Genomic DNA, 18,133 nt, shown 5'->3' with positions numbered 1-18,133 from the left:
GGGAGGAGTGTTGTCATGGGTACAAAGGGGAATTGGATATAGGAGAGAAGGTACAGGGAGCCACTGAAAGAGAGAATAAAGTTCAGGGTTACCAAGTTCTTAATTCTCGTTTTTGCTGTGAGCTATCAGACCACTTTTCTATCTTCAGATATAAGGTCTCTACTGTTTGTTCCCTTCAGGCACAGAATCCAGTTTGGGGTCAGTGTTGTGAAAAGGTGTTTAGACAAAGTGGACAATCCTCACAGCACAAGACCCAGAATGGGAAATAGGTGAAAATTTATGTCCTTTATTGGCGGGCTCATGATATCACAGATTGAAAAAGGGACTTCCTGAAAAAGCATTTAATTAAATTTTACCACAGAACGTCCCTCTTCCCAGGTGATTCTCTGAACTTGAACTCTGATCCCTTATGCTGTAATCTCATAGCTAATTGGTATGTTGGCTAGGTCTCCTCAAATAGACTGTCAGTTCCCTGGAGCACAGATCATGGTTCCTGTTTTTAAACTCCTCCCTACAATATTTAGTACAAGATGTTCTGTGCAGTATAAAAGCAAGAAATACTTTTTTTTTTGGTGGGGGAGGAGGCGAATGAATGATTGAATGAATGGATGGATGGAATCTAAGTGCAAATAATAACCTTATGTGTCTCCAACTCAGCTATTTGGTAACCTCACCTACCTGGAACACAACAGTAAGGGACCAGAGTGTGCAAAGAAAATGCACAGGATCATAAGATAATAATTGTAATTATTTTTTTGAGAGCTTATTATGGGCCAGGCATTAGTACTTTACATGCTTTATTTCATTTAAACCTCACATCCCTATTTGGTCATCCTATTATTACTATTACATTCCATGGACAAATACATAACTAGCCTAAAGTTCTAACTCAGCTCTGTATGACTGAAGTCTATGCACGTAAGCACTATTCTTTCCAACCTGTCTTGGATTAGGTGCTATCTGCATCGGGAAGCCCAAGAAACCTTATTTAGACCTTTCTCTCCCCACTCCCTCAGTCCTTTTCAAAACTTTTACTTTGCACACAGTTGTAACACCCAAGGATCTCCATTCTCCAAGCCCACAGCAGAGCCAGGGCAGCAGAGGAGAAAAACCTCATTATAGGTCATTTCATAAGATGCTAATTTACAACTTGACTGTAAGGAAGAGGCCAAAGAAATTTTTCTTCCTTCCTTCCTTTCTTCGTCCTCCATCCCTACCTTCTCCCTCCCTCCTATCTTTCCTCCCTCCCTCCCTTTCTTTTGTAGGAGATAAAAATGATGATACTAGAATAATAGTAGCCTGTGGCTATTCTGGTTCTGGTAGACCCTCAACTACCTGAGCCCTGACTTTAAGCCACAGGAGCTGATGGGTCCATGGGAGTATCTGGATCAATGAATTATCATTGGAAGTCTTGAGAAGGGAGGAGTTGGAACCCTAGAAAGGTAGTCTCCAGGATGACCTGGTACTCATTAAGATTCAAGGTATTCAAACTTGCCACTGTGAAGAAGTTTATTATCCTATACTTGCAGGGAAATTGAAGTTTGGAAAAAAGCAGTCAAGGGAGATATTTCAGATGGTTTTAATTAGGCCTCAACTTATGAAAGGCTAAGGACTGAATTCTGGGCTTCAGTTTTGAAGCAACTGTCTCTCTTTCAAAACTTTGAATTTAAGCATCTGAGGAGTATGGGATAAAACAGCCCTTGGAGCTCATACTCAGCCTGCAGTGATATGCTATGCCTCTTCTCCCTCAAAGGAAGCTTCAGTTCTAATCACACTAGGCTGCTAGGCATCCTGCTCCCCTTCAAACAGTGTGTTTCTTCCTGCTTCTATATGCTTGCAGCTTGCTGTTTTCCTTAACTTCTCTCATAACACTGGTTGCTTTGCAATGCTCCCCATGTTTTCCTTGAATTTTTCCATCAGCACTTGATTTCTCATTGACCTTTACTTTGAACCTCCCTGAAACCTAGAAGTCAATTCATTGCCCTGCCTACTACAGTTTCATGTGTATTAGCCTTAGTCTTTCACTTAATTATAAAACCTTTGGTGTAAAGAGTTGATGTCTTCAAGTCAACTCCCCAAATACTTATGAGATCCAATTAAGTGTCACGTACCATGCTAGGTACTTAGTAGGAAAAAAGAACTGAGCAAGTTATAAACCTCGTATTTCAAGGAATGTACAGTCTCATGAGGGAGGCAGAAAAGCTTCTCAATGGTTCATGGAAGACTGTATCTGATTTTAAAATAATTACGGAAGCACCAGAAAAGGGGAGAGTTTAATTCTGATAGTGGGTGGGAGTTTGAAAATCTTCAGGGTGTGCTCTGTTAAAAGGGAAGAGTGAAATCAGGAAGTAGAGCTAGGAAATACAGGCCTGGGGAATGTGGCTACAACAGCTGACTGAGTCTAAGCCCTAATTATCTTGGAAGGATATGCCAAGAAGTCAACACTTTACCTGCAGGCAAGGGAGACAGGGAAGGTGTTTAAGCAGAGAGAGGCCTCAGACCAGCAGCCCATCTATACTGCACAGTTAGTCCTAAGTAAATATGTATCAATTAATTAACCAGTATAATGCCTCATATGAGAGGAACAGACAATGTTGAAAGTTTTAACTCTGAATCCAGGGATCATGGAGACAGTAGGTCACTGCAAAGTAAACAGGGCTCACCTGGAAACTTGAAACTGGTTGTCAGTAGAAGAGGAATTAGATTTATTCTCAATGCTGAGGGCAGAATTAGATCAGGGAGATGAAACCACAGGGACACAGAATTATGCTTAATATGGTGGTAAAATTTGGAGCTGCTAGAGCTCTCAGGGGATTTATTTGCAAAGTGGCAATCTGGTGGGACATTGTTGATGGGACAACTGCTGCTCAGGAGGGAATACATGTGCTGGATAAAAGGTTAGGATTCAATCAGTGGTCCAAAGAGCCAGGCTAATTTGTGATGAAGCTTTCACTTATCAATGGGAAAATGAGGAAAGATAAGGGTTGTATAGTGAGTTTTCAGAAAGCTGAACTTTTCCATTTAAAGGACAGTCCTTTATGTACGATTATTTCCTTCCTTCTTTTTTAGTGTTAATATATTTCTTCTCTTACTGTATTATGTTGATGAGAGGTGGTCATTTTTTTTTTGTCTTGTTTCTTCTAAGATATCAAGATTCATTGGCAAGATAAATCATTGTCAAGTGTCTCTACCACCATTTTCTTTCTTGGCACTATATTTGGTCCATGACGTCTCTAGTCTTGGATCCACTGGGCTTCTAGGGGAAGAGACTTCAAGGACCTCTGCGTCTGTCCTCAAGAAGGGGGAAGGCAGCTATTGATGAGTGAGGTTTAAAGGCATTAGGGGGACCATGAAGGGTGGGAATTTCCTTGCACTGGATTAAAAGTCAGTTTATAAGTGAGCATGGTCATTCTAACTCTTCCTTTCATGGGGCTGGAGGGTTCTGAAGCCCAGGGTGCTTCTTCTGTGAGGAAGGTGCAGCCATTTCTATTCTCCCCTTACACATTTCTCTGAGACCTGGCAGCAGCCCCTCCTATGCAGGCCTCAGAAGATGAGTAAACCACTTCAGCTGAAGGCCTTCTTTGGTTGGGTGTTTCTGCTCCTTTGCTGAAGCCAAACCAGGGTCATTTTGCTTGGAGTGGGAGCCAGAGCCTCAGTAAGAACCAAAGTTTGTTTGGCCTGCCTTCCCAAGGGGAAGAATGGTTGAGTCTAGGACAGGTCTGGGTGTTTGTGGACCCGGATCCTAGAAAGCACTCTTTTAATCACCTCCCTTTTGGACAGTGATTTCAAAGACCCCTTCTGTCTTTATAGTTCAGACTCTGACATTGTCAGTATGGATTGTCCACGGTAAACACTATCACTGATGGGGCAGAAAGCTAAGGGTCCAGAAGATGCTGCTGGCCCAGTAGTTTGGAGTGGTAGGTCATGTGGAAGAGGTTATTTCCAACCAAGCAGATGGAAATAGAGAGTTGGGTTATGTCAGGAGTCTCAGTTAAAATGCAGACCTCTGTAAGGCCAAAGTTCCCTTCACCTGTGACCACTACAGGTGGTTTTCTCTTCTGGAATATACTGAAGAAATAGTTCTGGGGTCTCATGAGAAGGAGTGTTGGTCAGCCTTTGATTCAGCTAAAAGACAGAAGATTTGTCTTTGGTTTCTAACCCTGCAAAATAACACAAAGGAGTTGGTTTAAAAAAAAAAGAAAAAAAAAAAAAACCACATATAGAGCACTCTCTTCATCTCTCCACTCTGAGGTGGAGAAAAGAATCTGAGTCTGATCTGAGTCCCTCACTAATCTCTGGTCAAGTTCTATGGCAAGTCCTATAACTGTACCTCTGGTGACAAACTGGTCCCAGTTTGCCCGGGGACTTCCCTGGTTTTCGCACTAAAAGTTCCACATCCTAGGAACCCTCTCAATCCCAGGCAAACCAGGATAGTTGGTTACCATAACTGTCCCTCAGTTTTCCCAGTAAAATGGGAATAATTGATAAGCTCCAGCTCCAACTGTCTGTATTGTGAGGCTCAAATGAAGTGATAGATGTCAAAGTGCTTTGAGATTACTTGAGGACAAGTGTCTGGATTGGAAGTGCCACTAACACCACACCTCTTTGTGTTGGCACATGCTCTACCTGGTATACTTTGCCACTTGTAGAACCTCTTCATCATATAAGCCTCTAGCATATGTTGTCCTCTGCAAATCCTCCTGGGTCTTGCAGAATGGATCAGGCCTTCCTTTCTGTCCTACTGTACTTGTATACCCTACAACAGTAAACTCATCATTCCATATCCATTTTTGCTGGCTCCTCCAACCAGACTGAGGGTTCTCTAATGGTAGAGACTCTGCCCCCAGCACAATAGCTAACACAGGAGCTTCTTGATACATGTTTTTTGAATGAAGGAGTTTTAAGTTTCTGAAACCTATATTGTATCACAGGGGTAAGTTACTTGAATCCCTAGAAGCTGCATGCTAGTTTTACCTGTGTGATATATATTTCTGGCCCTCTAACTTTCTTTAGGGTCCTACGGCTACCATCACCTGGTACAGTGCAGAGACCTGGATGGGGACCTGAAGTCTGGCCCCTTCAGCCGGGACTCTACAGACAGAAAGCTTTTCGGCGGCATGTTTGATCCCTAGCCCGCCCCGCATTGTGAGAAGCAGGTGCCAACAGTTCATTTGCAGCTCATAGTAAAGCACATCTGGTCCTGTAATGCAGAACCATGTGCCAGCAGCATGACAGGGTTTGTGTCGGACACTCCAGAGATGCTTGACAAAAGATAATGGGGGTGGGGGTGGGGGGGTGGGGAGGGGATGAATGAAAGCCTCCTTACAATTAACACAGGGGGTGGAAACACCATTCAGGGCAAGAGCCAGCCCACTGGTCTCCTCTCAGCTGCCTCTGGTTCAATGAAAGGAAGGGAAGCTGGGCCAATTCTAAGTACCAGCCACCAAAAGACAGACGCCAATGAGAACACAATGCTGGGCAGGCCAGCAGGACCATTATTTTCTTGTGGACTTTAAAACATACAGGCTTGTAATGTTGGAGAACTGTCTCTCGGAGAATGGCTCCTGAGGGAGAGAGGAACATTATGATCTCCTGGGTCTCCCACCCTGGGCCCGAACCTGTCTTTAGTTCTCTTCTTCCTTTTCCACCTCCAGCCCCTCATCTCCTGTTTCAGCAGCTCAGCCACCCCCACCCCATCCATTTGTCTTTTATAATGGGATTCCACAAGAGATTTCATTTGAGGAAATGATTCCCTGCTGCAAACAGCAATACAAAGATAGATAAAGAATGCATGGATTACTCTCCCCTTCGTTCTTATACTGTATGCTTGCTGGATCTTTTACCTGAAATATCTTTCTCACTATCTTGCTTGTAGATATTCTCCCCACTGGTTTAAGGCCCTGTTCAGGGACTGCTGCCTCCCTTGGGGCCTTCCTAGAACTCCCACCTAAAAGGCAGGACATTAACCCCTCCCTGCATGGTTTTCCCACTGTGCCTTGTTCACCCATCTATATAATGATCTATCTATCAATTTATCCATCCTCTATCATCTTCACGGTACTTCCTTTCTTTTCTTGTATTACTGTTAGTTGTTACTAGGCTGTGCCTTCTCTACTTCTCTCTTAACTGAGACCAACACTCAAAATTTTGAATAGTTCACACAAAAATTGAGATTTCTAGTTTCTTTGAAAAACCAGATCTGGCAACATTCTGACACAGCAGTATATTAAATCAGAACTGAGTGGAGCCTTTTCCCTCTAGATAGGCATATAATCTTTTGTTCCCTAAGTCCCCGTAATTTTCTGTGATCACCCAGAGACTGTCAGTTTTCCATTTATAGGATAGTGTAGGGGATAAGAGCATAGATTCTGAAGCTGGACTGCCTGGGTTCAAATTCTGGCTCTGCCAGTGACTAGCCATGTGCCCTAAATAATTTAATCTCTCTGTGCTGCTGATTTATTATCCATAAAATGAGATTCTCAGTAGTACCTACTTCATTGGGTTCTTATGAGGATTACATGAATTAGAGAAGGCATTTGGGGACTTAGAGAGTGTTTGCCATATACAGCAAGTGCTCAATAAATATTCACTGTAATTATTATTTATCATAGTGTTTGCACTGTGGTTTTGTTAGAGAAGTATTGCCTGAACTCATGGCTCTATTAAAAATAAAGAAATCACATAAGCATTTACCCCAATCCATTTCCTTCATTTTCTTTACCTAGCCCTTGGGGACATTTTTGGTTACAGACCCTTTATTAGATAACCAGTCTTGCGGGTGCCAATATCATAATCATTTTGCTTTCCTTAAGAGGACTTACTTTAGTGCTTTGAAAAATACTATGCTTAGAATATTGGTAGAATTAAATTGTATGATCATGGTCATGTAGTTTCATCAGCTGCCTTTAGGATGTACTCTAGTAATGGCCAAAGAGACTCATGAGTTAAAGAGTTGGTTGGTTGAATTTATGTTATACAGTTATATAGTAGGACTAGAATTTCCTAGTTCTCATGAAACTACACAAGACCAGACACATCAACTGATTTTATAACATGCTCAAAAAGTCACCATACACCTGAAAGTTGGCCAGGTAGGAATCGGTCAGTGTGACAAACAATCAATAGGAGTTGTCTACATGCTAAATTTTCTGCTAGGTTCTGTAAGACCATTGGCCCTTGCTTCACTGGACCATACTTTGAAATGTAGCTAGGAAGAAGGAAGCAGTAAGAAAAGACACTAGGCGGGGAAAAGTTGTGGTATTTGTGGGCCCCAAGGAGACTGGCTTGAATAGTGCTATGGAATTTTTTTTTTTTACATTCATCCAAAGGAGTAAATTTAATTTCCGTTGGAATAGAGAATATGATTAAGAGGTCATTATGCTCTTTTTCTGCTAGATGTGTGTGCTGAGGAGGCATGAATAATATATGCAAATATGCCTGCCTGACTCTCTTTTGTTTGGAGACTCCCCTGGCTTATTACCTACATCTCATTAGGGGGATGTTGGCTCCTCTGTTAGGGATTCGCCTGGTCCTTTGCCCCTTTCCTCTGAGGGAAAGAGGCTGAGGAAGAGGGCTAATTAGATGTGATTACCAAGCCACGATCTCAGCACATGGGATGATTTATAAATGTTACTAAACAGATGGCCCAGAATTTCTGTGCAGGGGCTCAGCTCAGGGCTACCCCTTCCCCTTCCTTTCTGCCTGCCCTCAGAGACCAGGCTCTGGATGGAAGCAAGATGGCTATTAGCTGAACTTTGGGGGGCCCTGAGTGGAAAGGAGAATAAAACTGTATATTTGGATATTTCTGTCTCTTCGTATCCTGAAATTCCATTCATTACGATGAAAAGAAGCTGAGAGTGGTCTGGCTAAGAGAAGGCAATCACCACTTATTTGGGTCAGATCCCCAAACTAACAGAACAGATGATGAGTGTCAAGGGGAAGCAGAAGGAAAAGAAGTGGGGGAGAAAAGGGGATTAATATTCAAGAACTCATGCACCATGAGCTCTTTATAAGTGATTTCATTTATTTCCAAGACGATCCTGCAAAGCTTATAGCAGGATTCCCATTTGGAAGATGAGAAAACTAAGCTTCTGAGAGATTAAGTAATGAGAGTTAACCTTTCTTAGCCACTTGAGTATGTGCCAGGCACCGTGCTAAACACCTTATATTATGTCATTTAATTATTTAACAACCACCAATGTGAATGCTAGTTATTTCCAGTTGTTGTATTTGGAGAAACTGAGGATTAGGAAGGTGAAATAATTTGTCTGAATGACTCCTATCATTAACTGGCACACCTGGGATTTGTTCTCAGTCCTGACTTCAGGGCCCTAACACTCAATTGATGGTCCATACAGCTGTTTGCCCATAGCCAAGATCACACAGGCTGTGAGCATGGGAGGCTGGGTCTGAATGAGAGTCTGATCCACAGCAAAGCACATTCGCTTCCCACGCCCATAGGGCCCAAGTGTCAGGGCTGGGACAGGTACCCAGACCTCCCTCTTGGTCTGCCTTTGTATAACAGCATCTGCCTTCTTAGAAAAGAACAGTGGGCACATCTGAAAGAAAGCTGCTGATGAGAGGGAGAGAGAGAGAGAAAAAAAAAAGATGCTATTTTTGACAGCAACAGCTTATTAAAAGAAAGCAACATACAATTTGTATATCAGCGGGAGAAAGCAGTGCTTCGGCAGGCAAATCACAGCCCGTGCTGGGCCGTTGTTCTCATGGCCGTTAACGCCATTCATCCCAGGCCGTTCATCTCTCCGGATTCCTCCTCACCACCTTGCTCTGTCCACCTTCCTCCTCTTTCTCTCCTCAATGTGTTGCTCTGCCGTTTACAAGCTTCTCAAGCAGGCATGATAAGAACAGAGCTGTAACAGGAGTAAGTGTGCCTTTGCCTTTGTGATTCTACCACAATCCTCCACGGTACATCTGCACCATGGATCTCCAGCAGAGCCCGGGGCTTCCGGATGGAGGGCTCTGGCTGTGGAGGCCACCTGGTGTCTCACTTCCCCTCATATTTTAAAGATGCCACCTTAAAAGGCAGCAAAGGCAGTGAGGGGTGCTTCCATCAGCACAGAGGTAGGGATGTGGGGGTTCAAGAGGCAGGTTTGTACTTTGGCTGCATTCCACAAATCACAGTGAGAACCTGGGCAGAGTGTCACCTCTCTGAATCTTGGCTCCCTAACTGGTGAAAGGGAAATGATAATACCTAAATCCATAGGCAGGGGAAAGGCTCATGCCTGGACATCCCTAGGGCACTGAATGCATATGCATGCCCAGCACACTGTTAGGTGTGGAAAGTATGAAGTGTCCTTCCTCTTTATGCGTGTGGTCATCAAGTCTAAAATGGTCAAAAGGACTGTAGAGTTGTCGTTGTTGAAAGGAGTCAAAAGCACTATAGAGTTTCAAGAAGCATGAAAATCTTTGGAAGTGTTTTTGGTTCAGTCTGTCTTGGGTCAGCAGGAAATTTTAGTCTGCATCAGATGTACCCTTTTCCATTTCTGGGTATGGAGGCAATGACATCAACCGGTGGTAGGGCCCTGACCCTGGGGAGAGATGGATATGTGGGCCCCCCTACGCAAACGGAGCGGAAGGGAGGCCAGGGCTCTCTAGGGACTTCAGGCAGCGCACAGCAGCGAGCCACTTCCTTTTGTGGGGCCACAGCTTTCTGACTCGCATATTGCTTGGGTGGGACGAAATGCAATTGTACCTGCGTGTCTCGGGGGAGAGGCCATCAATGATCTTTAGCCTCTGAATAATCATTTCTTCCTCACAGTTTCTGTCCTTACATCCATTTTTTTTTTTCCTAATGGCTGAGAAGAGGTTCTGAAATCAGGCTGCCTGGGTTGAAAATCCAGCTTTCCAATTTCCATGCCAGGTAATCGTGGGCAAGTTCCATAACCTCTCTATGCCTCAGTTTCCTGAACTATACGATCAAGGTGAACACAATACTACCTTCACAGGGTTGTTAGGATTACATAAGCTAATGCACATCAAATATTTCGTGGAAGCTCCTGGGATGAGTCAGTGCCCGACAGATGTTAACAATAGGTCTTATCACCACTAAATGCTAAATCAAACCCTTGTCACCCCCCCCACGCCCCCACTGCCTGGACTTTCACACTGGGCTGCTGTGCCAATCTCCTAGGAGGATTTCTCGGTTCGCTCTATAATCCATCTCCCATGTGCTGACCTGAGAAGCTTCTGTATTGATGCCGTGCTCCTTTAGCAGACCTCCAGTCTCTATTCAAACACACACACACACACACACACTTTCTCTTTCTGCCTCTCTCCTTCTCTTTGTCCCTCCCCCCCTTTTTATCCCCCCATTCCCTCCCTCTTTTCCTTTCTCTCCAGCTCTTCTGAGGATGCAGGCAAATCCAGCTTCTCTGCTCAGAGAGCTTTGTCTCTGATCAGGCCCGACCTGGGTCACAGAGTTCATGGGGTTACCATGACAACAAACATCCCTGGCTACCCATCAGGAGGCAAGGACCAATTGAAAGGGCCTGTCATTTCCCTGGGACATACTGTATTTATTCTCAGCAGCAGACCCTGCACAGTACTATACTATGGGAGGAGGGTGGGAGGGAGGGAGAAAAAGAAATATCAGGGTTTTATTTTTTTAGTGTGTTCTCTGTGGGGGAGGACCACAAATTGTTCTCAGAGGGAGACATTTTATTTCTAAAGCAGTCAGTGCTGGGAGGTGAGCCTGGTGTTCGTGTGTATTTCTGATGAACACAGTGTATTTCACAAAGAAGGAAAAAATAAGTTATCTGGTTCAAAAGTGACTTTTTGGTAGGTCTAATGGGAGGAGAGGAGGGGTGGAGAATTAACATTAATGAGTACCCTCTGTGACAAGCACTTTGTGCTGTTTCATCAAAACTCAGAGCAACTGCAATGAATTGCTATTATTCCATTTTTACAGAAAAGAAAACAGAGGCTCATAAAGTTATAATGACTTACCAAGTGAAGTCAACCTGCAGGTAAAGTAATGGCCCTGGAATGAAGGTTGCTCGACTCTAAGGACCATGGTTTGGACACCATTCAGTGCAGTTTCCCTGTCATGCTCCCATCATATTAACCTTCCTTCTCTTTCTAAGCTGCTGTCTCCTCAGACCTTGTCCATCTCTCTTCTCTGGCCTCTAGCCCTGTTTCTCAAAACAGACTGCTGTCTACCTATAACAGAATTGCTCAGGGGACTTGTTAAAATTGCACATTCCTGGATCCCACCCTGGACCTGCAGAATGTGAAATCTAAGGAATGAGAGTCTAGAAAGGAACATTTTTAACAGCTTCCTTAAATAATTTGACACATAGTGAAGTTGGGGAATGTTCTTTAGAGCAATAGGATCAACACCGCACAAAACAACACTTGCTTATTTGCTTCCCAATTACATTCTGGGTCACTGTGATTCTCTAAAAGAGAATTCTCTTGATGGCCTCTGTAACACTCAGATCAGCATTAGGCAAAAAAAAAAAAAAAAAAAGTGTTCAAGAAAGGCTCACTGAACCAACTTGAGGATGTAATTATGTCACGAGGTCCCAACATTGAGGTGGACAACTAGGAGACCCTCAATCCCTGGAAGTGGGCATGCTCCCCACAAAACCTTGTGATATCTCTTCCTGAGCCATGGCCTTAACCTCCCTCCTTCAGCCATATGCCAATACAGACAAGCAGTTCTTAGTAGATATTTCCCAGAATAAGGCTGTGTAAAGGGAGAAAAATATATTCAGTTGAATACCAGTGTGACTAAAATGTTAGTGAGCAATTTTGAACTTAAGTCTGATTACAAAAACCATTGGGCCACGTGGGTGGCTCAGTCGGTTGAATGTCCGACTCTTGATCTCAGCTCAGGTCTTGATCTCAGGGCTCAGTAGGCTGGGCATGGAACCGACTTTAAAACAAACAAACAACAACAACAAGAACACCAGATACAGGCAAGATAGAGTCAGTGCAACAGGGACAGAGAACAGTGACTGGGAGCCTCCACCATTCTTGCTGCAGCCCTCCCAGCAATGTCTTTCTGAATCTTCAAGGCACCTCAGAGGTGAAATTGAGGAAGCAGCAGTAAGTCTGTGTGGGAGGTAAAACCCACATCTGCCCAATTTCTGTCCTTGCCAGAATAGTTTGTACCTGGTCAGGCCTTAAAGAGCACAGAAGTCTCAGAAATTAGAGACTTTCAAGCCTTCAAGTAGAGGTTATGTCTGATCAAGAGCATAGAGTCTACTATGTCTTCCATTGGTCTCCAACCTGTTATGATCTGTGACCACATTCATTCCCTCTTATCAGAATGACTGCAAGAGCTTTCTAAATGACCTCTCTGCCTGTGATTCTCCTCTCTCTGACTCACATTGAAACCACTGCCAGGATAATCTTTGGGAGCCTGTTTGGTCCACGATCCCTCTGTTGTTCCTAAAGTAAGCCCTATGTTTTCTTACCGCTGCTCATTTTATCCCCTCCAACTGGAGCACTTGATCCCCACTTCTCACTATCACAATTTCTTCAGGTCCTATGTTAAATGTTACCTCTGCCACAAAACCTTTGCAAATCCTATTCAAATGTTGACTGTCCTCCTTTTGGGTGTCACTGACTCTTATGGCACCGGGTAGAATGATAGGCATCTGTGTAATTCTGCTCATGAACTATATCTGGTTATGCATAATTTAGGGGCTGGGACTGCATCTCTCTCACTGCTACTCCCTAAAGCATGTGCACAGGACCTGTGTGGAGGAAATGTTCAGAAAGGAATCTGTGAAGATGAATGGAAAGCACAGGGACCACATCTCAGACCCTTCTGGGTGTCCATCTATCATCCACTAAGCTGTAGGAGGGAGCACCTGTTCCCCTGGCCCATACATCTGGCATGGACAAGACACATGACAGAAGACAAACAAGTCACAATCACAGAGACCAGAAAAGACTCCATAGTAACCACGGTCAAAGGTAAAGACCAGACTTTGACCAATGTCCTGATTAGGCTATAACTCAGCAAATCCATCAAATTCCTGGTAAATGGCTTGTTAAGAAGAATCATTAGTTGAGATTTTCACTTAGGCCAATCTGGTGTGGCTTCCTTCTTGGGTTGGTAAAACACGGGCCATGCCCGCTTACTGAGGAAATTTGAACACATCATCTCTAACTCTTATACCATTCATCATAATAAAGAAAGTAGACTTCAGTTTGGACCAGCAAATACATTTAGTTGGCAATGAAGGGGCCCAATAGATCATAATTAGTTGATTTACCAATTGCCTTTCCCTAGTGACCGGCATTGGCTTAGAAGGTCTTTATCCATAACCTAAGGGCTTTGGAAACATAATTCAGCCCCTTATCCAGCCCCAAACATGCAGTGACAGCCAACAAACAGCATCTGTTTCAAAGAAACACCACCTGTCCAAATGGAAAATCAAGCATCGAACTACTTCACTTCATCAGAGTATTTGTTTCCAGAGCAGAAGAGACAAAAACACCATTCTGTCACTAACACAGCCTTTTAACACTCTGTAGGGACCATGGCCTGGTTTCTGCCAAGTACACTTGGCAAGTTTTAGAGGAACCGTTGGACCTTAGATATCAGTTCTCCAACCTTCTGACGCAGAGCTGGGTGATCTGCCTTGGAGGAACTTGGAGCTTTTTCCAGGCAGGCTAGAAGGGGCTGAATGCCCTGTAGGTATGGTGAGGTCTGACTTTTTGGAGAGCAAGTGATGGAGAAGGGCTGCCAGTGAACTCGTTTTTGATGTAGGCACAGGCACTAAACTTGGAGCACACCTGCCTCTGAGGGCTGCGGAAGCCCCACTTTTACAGGGCAGAAGGGAGGTCTGTGACGATGCCCACAGTGTGCTGAAGCAGCTTTCTCTAAAGACTTTTGCAGAGCTCGCAGCTTTGTGAATGGCTGAACAGTGTTTTAAAAAGTATTTGCTGTACTTCTAAATAATCTGAATTAAAATTGATGTCTGCTTCAATATTATCTTGGGCACATATAAGCTCCTTTTAAATGGGGACTGGAGGAAGCAGTAAACAGCTACCACATCTTACTGGTTCCTTACTTCCAACCTCTGTCATGCAGAACGCGTTCCTGGGATCAAAGCAGTGGATCGAAGACTTCTGGAGCAGGCATACAGGTCTGCGTGACATTTGGGTTGCCATGACTTTTTGGTATTTGACCATGCCTTGGGGAAATGGCACCCTTTGGGGCATGTGAGGCCAAGATAAGATGGAACCCTGGCTGGAGTGTGTGTGTATGTGTGTGCGTGTGTGTGTGTGCGTGCGCGCATGCATGTGCGCACTCATATTTTCTGTAACCATTTTGCAATTCTATGTTTCATGGAACTTCTACACTATTGGTTGCTAGGATGATTCATTTTAATGCAGAGATGAGAGGGAGAATCCCATAGAGGGAAAAGGGATTTTCCTAGGTCAGAAACTCATGGTCCTGTTAGGATGAACATCACTCTTCTGGTTTTGAGTCAGGAGACCCCATGACTATCATAAAAGTTGTCACTGGAGAGAATGGAGCACTGGGAGAGAGCTGGGCACAAGGGGCCATCAGTTGGGTATTCTTGACTTGCATATCCACTATCAGTGATCTATATCTGGAATATGTTCCTTTTCATTTCTCTTTCCCTTTCTTTTGCTTTCTCAAAATCAGTAAATAGTTTGTTATATCTTATAGGATGTAAACAAGAAATAGGGTTTTCTTTGTTACAGAGTTGAATTATTTTCAACATTTATCCCCAAAGAATCTTCAAGCATGCAAAACCCATTAAAGCAGTGTTACTGCTCAAAGAAGTGGTATTTGGTGCATTAAAATGACTATCACTATCACCTTTTGTCTTCACAGTAGTGAGTGGATGCTCTGGGCTCCAAACATTTGTTTTTTAGCTTTTTTCAGTTGTTGGCTATTGCTTGACCCATGAGAATAGGTACCGGGAACCTGATGTAAGTCCAGTCTCCTGCCTTAATGGTGCTGTCAGTCATAAAGCCCAGTGAAGCATTAGAGTAAGTCACAGGCATGGGCTCTGCAGTCAGACTATCTGAGCTTGAAATCTGGCTACTTTCTTATTAGTTGTGTCAACCTGGTCAGGTAACTTAAATCTGTGCCTCTGTTTCCCCATCTGTAAAGTGGGGATAATGGTACTTCATAGGTATGAAGTTTAAACAAGATAGTGCATATACCACACTGTGTAGCACGGAATAGGCATTCACTCAATGGTAGATTTTACTATAGTGGAAAGTCATTTGAGTGCCAGATGACCTGAGCTTTAGGTTCATGTCACTCAAACATCTAATGTTTTCTGAGTTTGTCACCTTGTTCTAGGCACCAATATGTGGGATGTGGTGGCAGAAGTACTCTATTGATTAAACAAATCATGTCACCTCTCTGTGCCTTGTTTTCCTAACTTTATATCCAAGTATTTAGATCAAATAATATCCTTGACTCATAAAGCCTTCAGTAAATTGTAGTATTGCAGCATCGTTGATGTTCTGAGACCTGTAAGAGCTCATTCTCTACTCTGGGCCTTTCTAGGGTAGTGTTGTTTAAGTTTCTGAGATAAAAGTGTCTTCCTTGCCAAGCACTCTCCTCTGGATCCCCTTTGAACTTTGTCTAAACTTGTACAGAGACTCTTTTAAGTTGTTCCAGGCAAAAATGCATGATTGATAAATACCAGGCTATTTGGTTTCCCTTCATTAGGTACATTCTGTTGTTTGTACTCCTCCAGATATCTTTGTTTCCTCATTTTCAGAAAATTACTTAAAATTCTCCAGTGTATTTTCATTACTCTTCAAGTAAGGACAAAAATTCTTTATAAAATCCTTCCCTATTTCAGTCTGCAATCTCAACTTAGCCTTTTCTCCTTTTTATTACCTATGTTCCAGGAGCACTTGGCTTCTTTTAGTTCATCAACTGTACCATGATTCCTTACCTTAGAGTCTTTGCACATGCTGTTCCTTCTGCTGGACTGCTTGTCTCTTCTACTCCCCTCACATTACCTTATTAACTCCTATTAATCTGTCATAGTTCAGCTTGAGAAAAGACATTCTTGGAAAAGCCTTCTTGGCCACGTCCCACCCATCCTGCATACCAGATTAGACCCTGTTATCTCTAAGTATGTTTGAAATCTTCTTTGTCTTTATAGGTCTGCAGTTTCAAGTGAATCAGCTGCTGATTTTCATCTGCTTGGGACACGTAACTTTTAAATCTGGGTATTAACATTTTCTTTTTTTTTTTTTTAACGTTTTCCATAAATACTGGAAAGTTCCCTTTAAATACTGCCTCTACTCCATCCTTTCTTGTCTCACAAGAGAAGTACCTGGGATTTTGTTTTTCTCTTACAGGTCTCTTAACCTCTTTGTCATGGTTTTTATCTTTTTATCTTTCTGTGTGATATTCTGGGGAATTATCTCCATTGTTTTCCCCAGTGTAATAATTTTCTCTTCCACTTTGACTAATTTGTTGTTTAACCCTTCCACTGAGATTTTATTACTTTTCTAAATTCTAATTGGTATTTTTCTAAATATGTCTGGTCCCTTATGATAGTGTCTTTTACTTATAAAAATGTTTTTCATTACTTTTATATCTTTAGATGTATTTTTTTAAAATTTTTTATTCTTGTTCATGTAGATTGTCACATTATTTATGACTTTGCCCTGCTTAAGGCAGCCCCTAAATAGTCAGCTTATGCATTTTACTCTGGTTTTGATGTACTTTTCCTGTTTTGGCCTAGGGATTTCCTAACTTCCATTTAAAAGGCTATTTGTCATAACTTTATCCTGCATATGTAGGTTTTGTAGTGGGAGTTTTTGTTCTGCTGTATTGCTGGAAGTAGGTGTCCTCTAGGTTGCCTTTTGTCAATGATCACAGAAACTGTCATAGTTGTCATGAACCATCAAACAATAATCACCTGTTGACTGTCTTCCCTGCAAGAATAGAGTTCCATAGGGAGAGAGACTATTTCTGTTTTGTTCAAAATTGTAGCTCCAGGTCGAGCCTAGTGCCTAGAACCTTGCAGGGGTCAATATTACTGAAATTAATGCAAGATGTGGAGGCAGAGGTGGTCCTGGATGTCAAGATGGGTTAGGAACCCCTCTCCATCCTTTTGCAACCTTTTTAAACACTTCTCACTTTTCCTTGAACACTATCTTTCCCTAAAATGACTTAATCCCTCCGTAAATTGACATAACGTCTCATGGTTATACTTCATACTGTGCTGTTTTCAGTTACCTTCTATATAGATTATCCCATTTGGACTCACAATTATCTTGGACCTAGGAAGGGCTGGGATGAGTAACCTCTCTTTACAGATGAGGAAACTGAAGGTTGGGGAGATGATATGCCTTACCTTTGGTAAGATAGTGAGTAGTAAATCCAAGAATTAAATCTACATCTTTTGACCCCAAGTCTACAGGACTCTACCTTAGCTGTTTGGAATGAATACCAGAGCTTCTTTATGTGAGAGTAAAGTCCACTTTGCTTCTTTACTGAACTACCTGTTTCTTGCTAAAGAAATCAGTATCTGGGGGGCACCTGTGTGGCTCAGTCATTAAGCATCTAACTCTTGGTTTCAGCTCAGGTCATGATCTCAGGGTCATGAGATTGAGCCTCACGTCAGGCTCCATGCTCAGGGCAGAGTCTACTTGAGATTCTCTCTCTCCCTCTGCCCTTCCCCCACTGTGCATGCATGTTCTTTCTCTCTTAAATAAATAAATAAATAAATAAATAAATAAATAAATAAATAAGTAAGTAAAATCTTAAAAAAAAAAGAAATCAGTATCTGGCAAAGAAGAGGGGCTGCCCTTCATTTGGTATTATTTTGATTGCCATAGCCAGAGCCTTTAGGACTCAAACTACTTGAGTTTTCATTTGGACAATGTGTTTATGTTTCTTTTGAGACAAACATTACAAACCACCTTCTCTCAAAGAATCTAGGTTGCTGGAGAACTCTGTTCATAGCCTAGTTGGATATGGGAGTGTTTGGTAAAGGATGGTGTGTTACAAATCACATGACATGAACACAAGTTTCATTGATGTTTCACACTTGGAGGGGTAAGGCGAGGTGTGGGGAGGAACACATGGGCAGCAACAGTCATAGCAAGCTGAGGCCCCCAGGTCAATTTCCAACCTCAGGGTTGA

At 42.8% G+C, this 18,133-nt stretch overlaps 1 protein-coding gene across 4 annotated transcripts in view; it reads right to left on the bottom strand.

The window, feature by feature from the left end:
* GRIA1 (glutamate ionotropic receptor AMPA type subunit 1) overlaps positions 1-18,133 on the bottom strand; it is a 296,932-nt gene that overhangs the window by 16,929 nt on the left and 261,870 nt on the right. The gene's annotated exons all lie outside the window — the stretch shown is intronic.

The sequence above is a fragment of the Mirounga leonina genome, unplaced genomic scaffold (genome assembly GCF_011800145.1).
Source record: "Mirounga leonina isolate KUSES-001 unplaced genomic scaffold, KU_Mleo_1.0 Mir_104, whole genome shotgun sequence".
In the NCBI taxonomy this organism is placed as follows: Eukaryota; Metazoa; Chordata; class Mammalia; order Carnivora; family Phocidae; genus Mirounga; species Mirounga leonina.
This window is presented reverse-complemented; position numbering and strand designations above follow the sequence as displayed.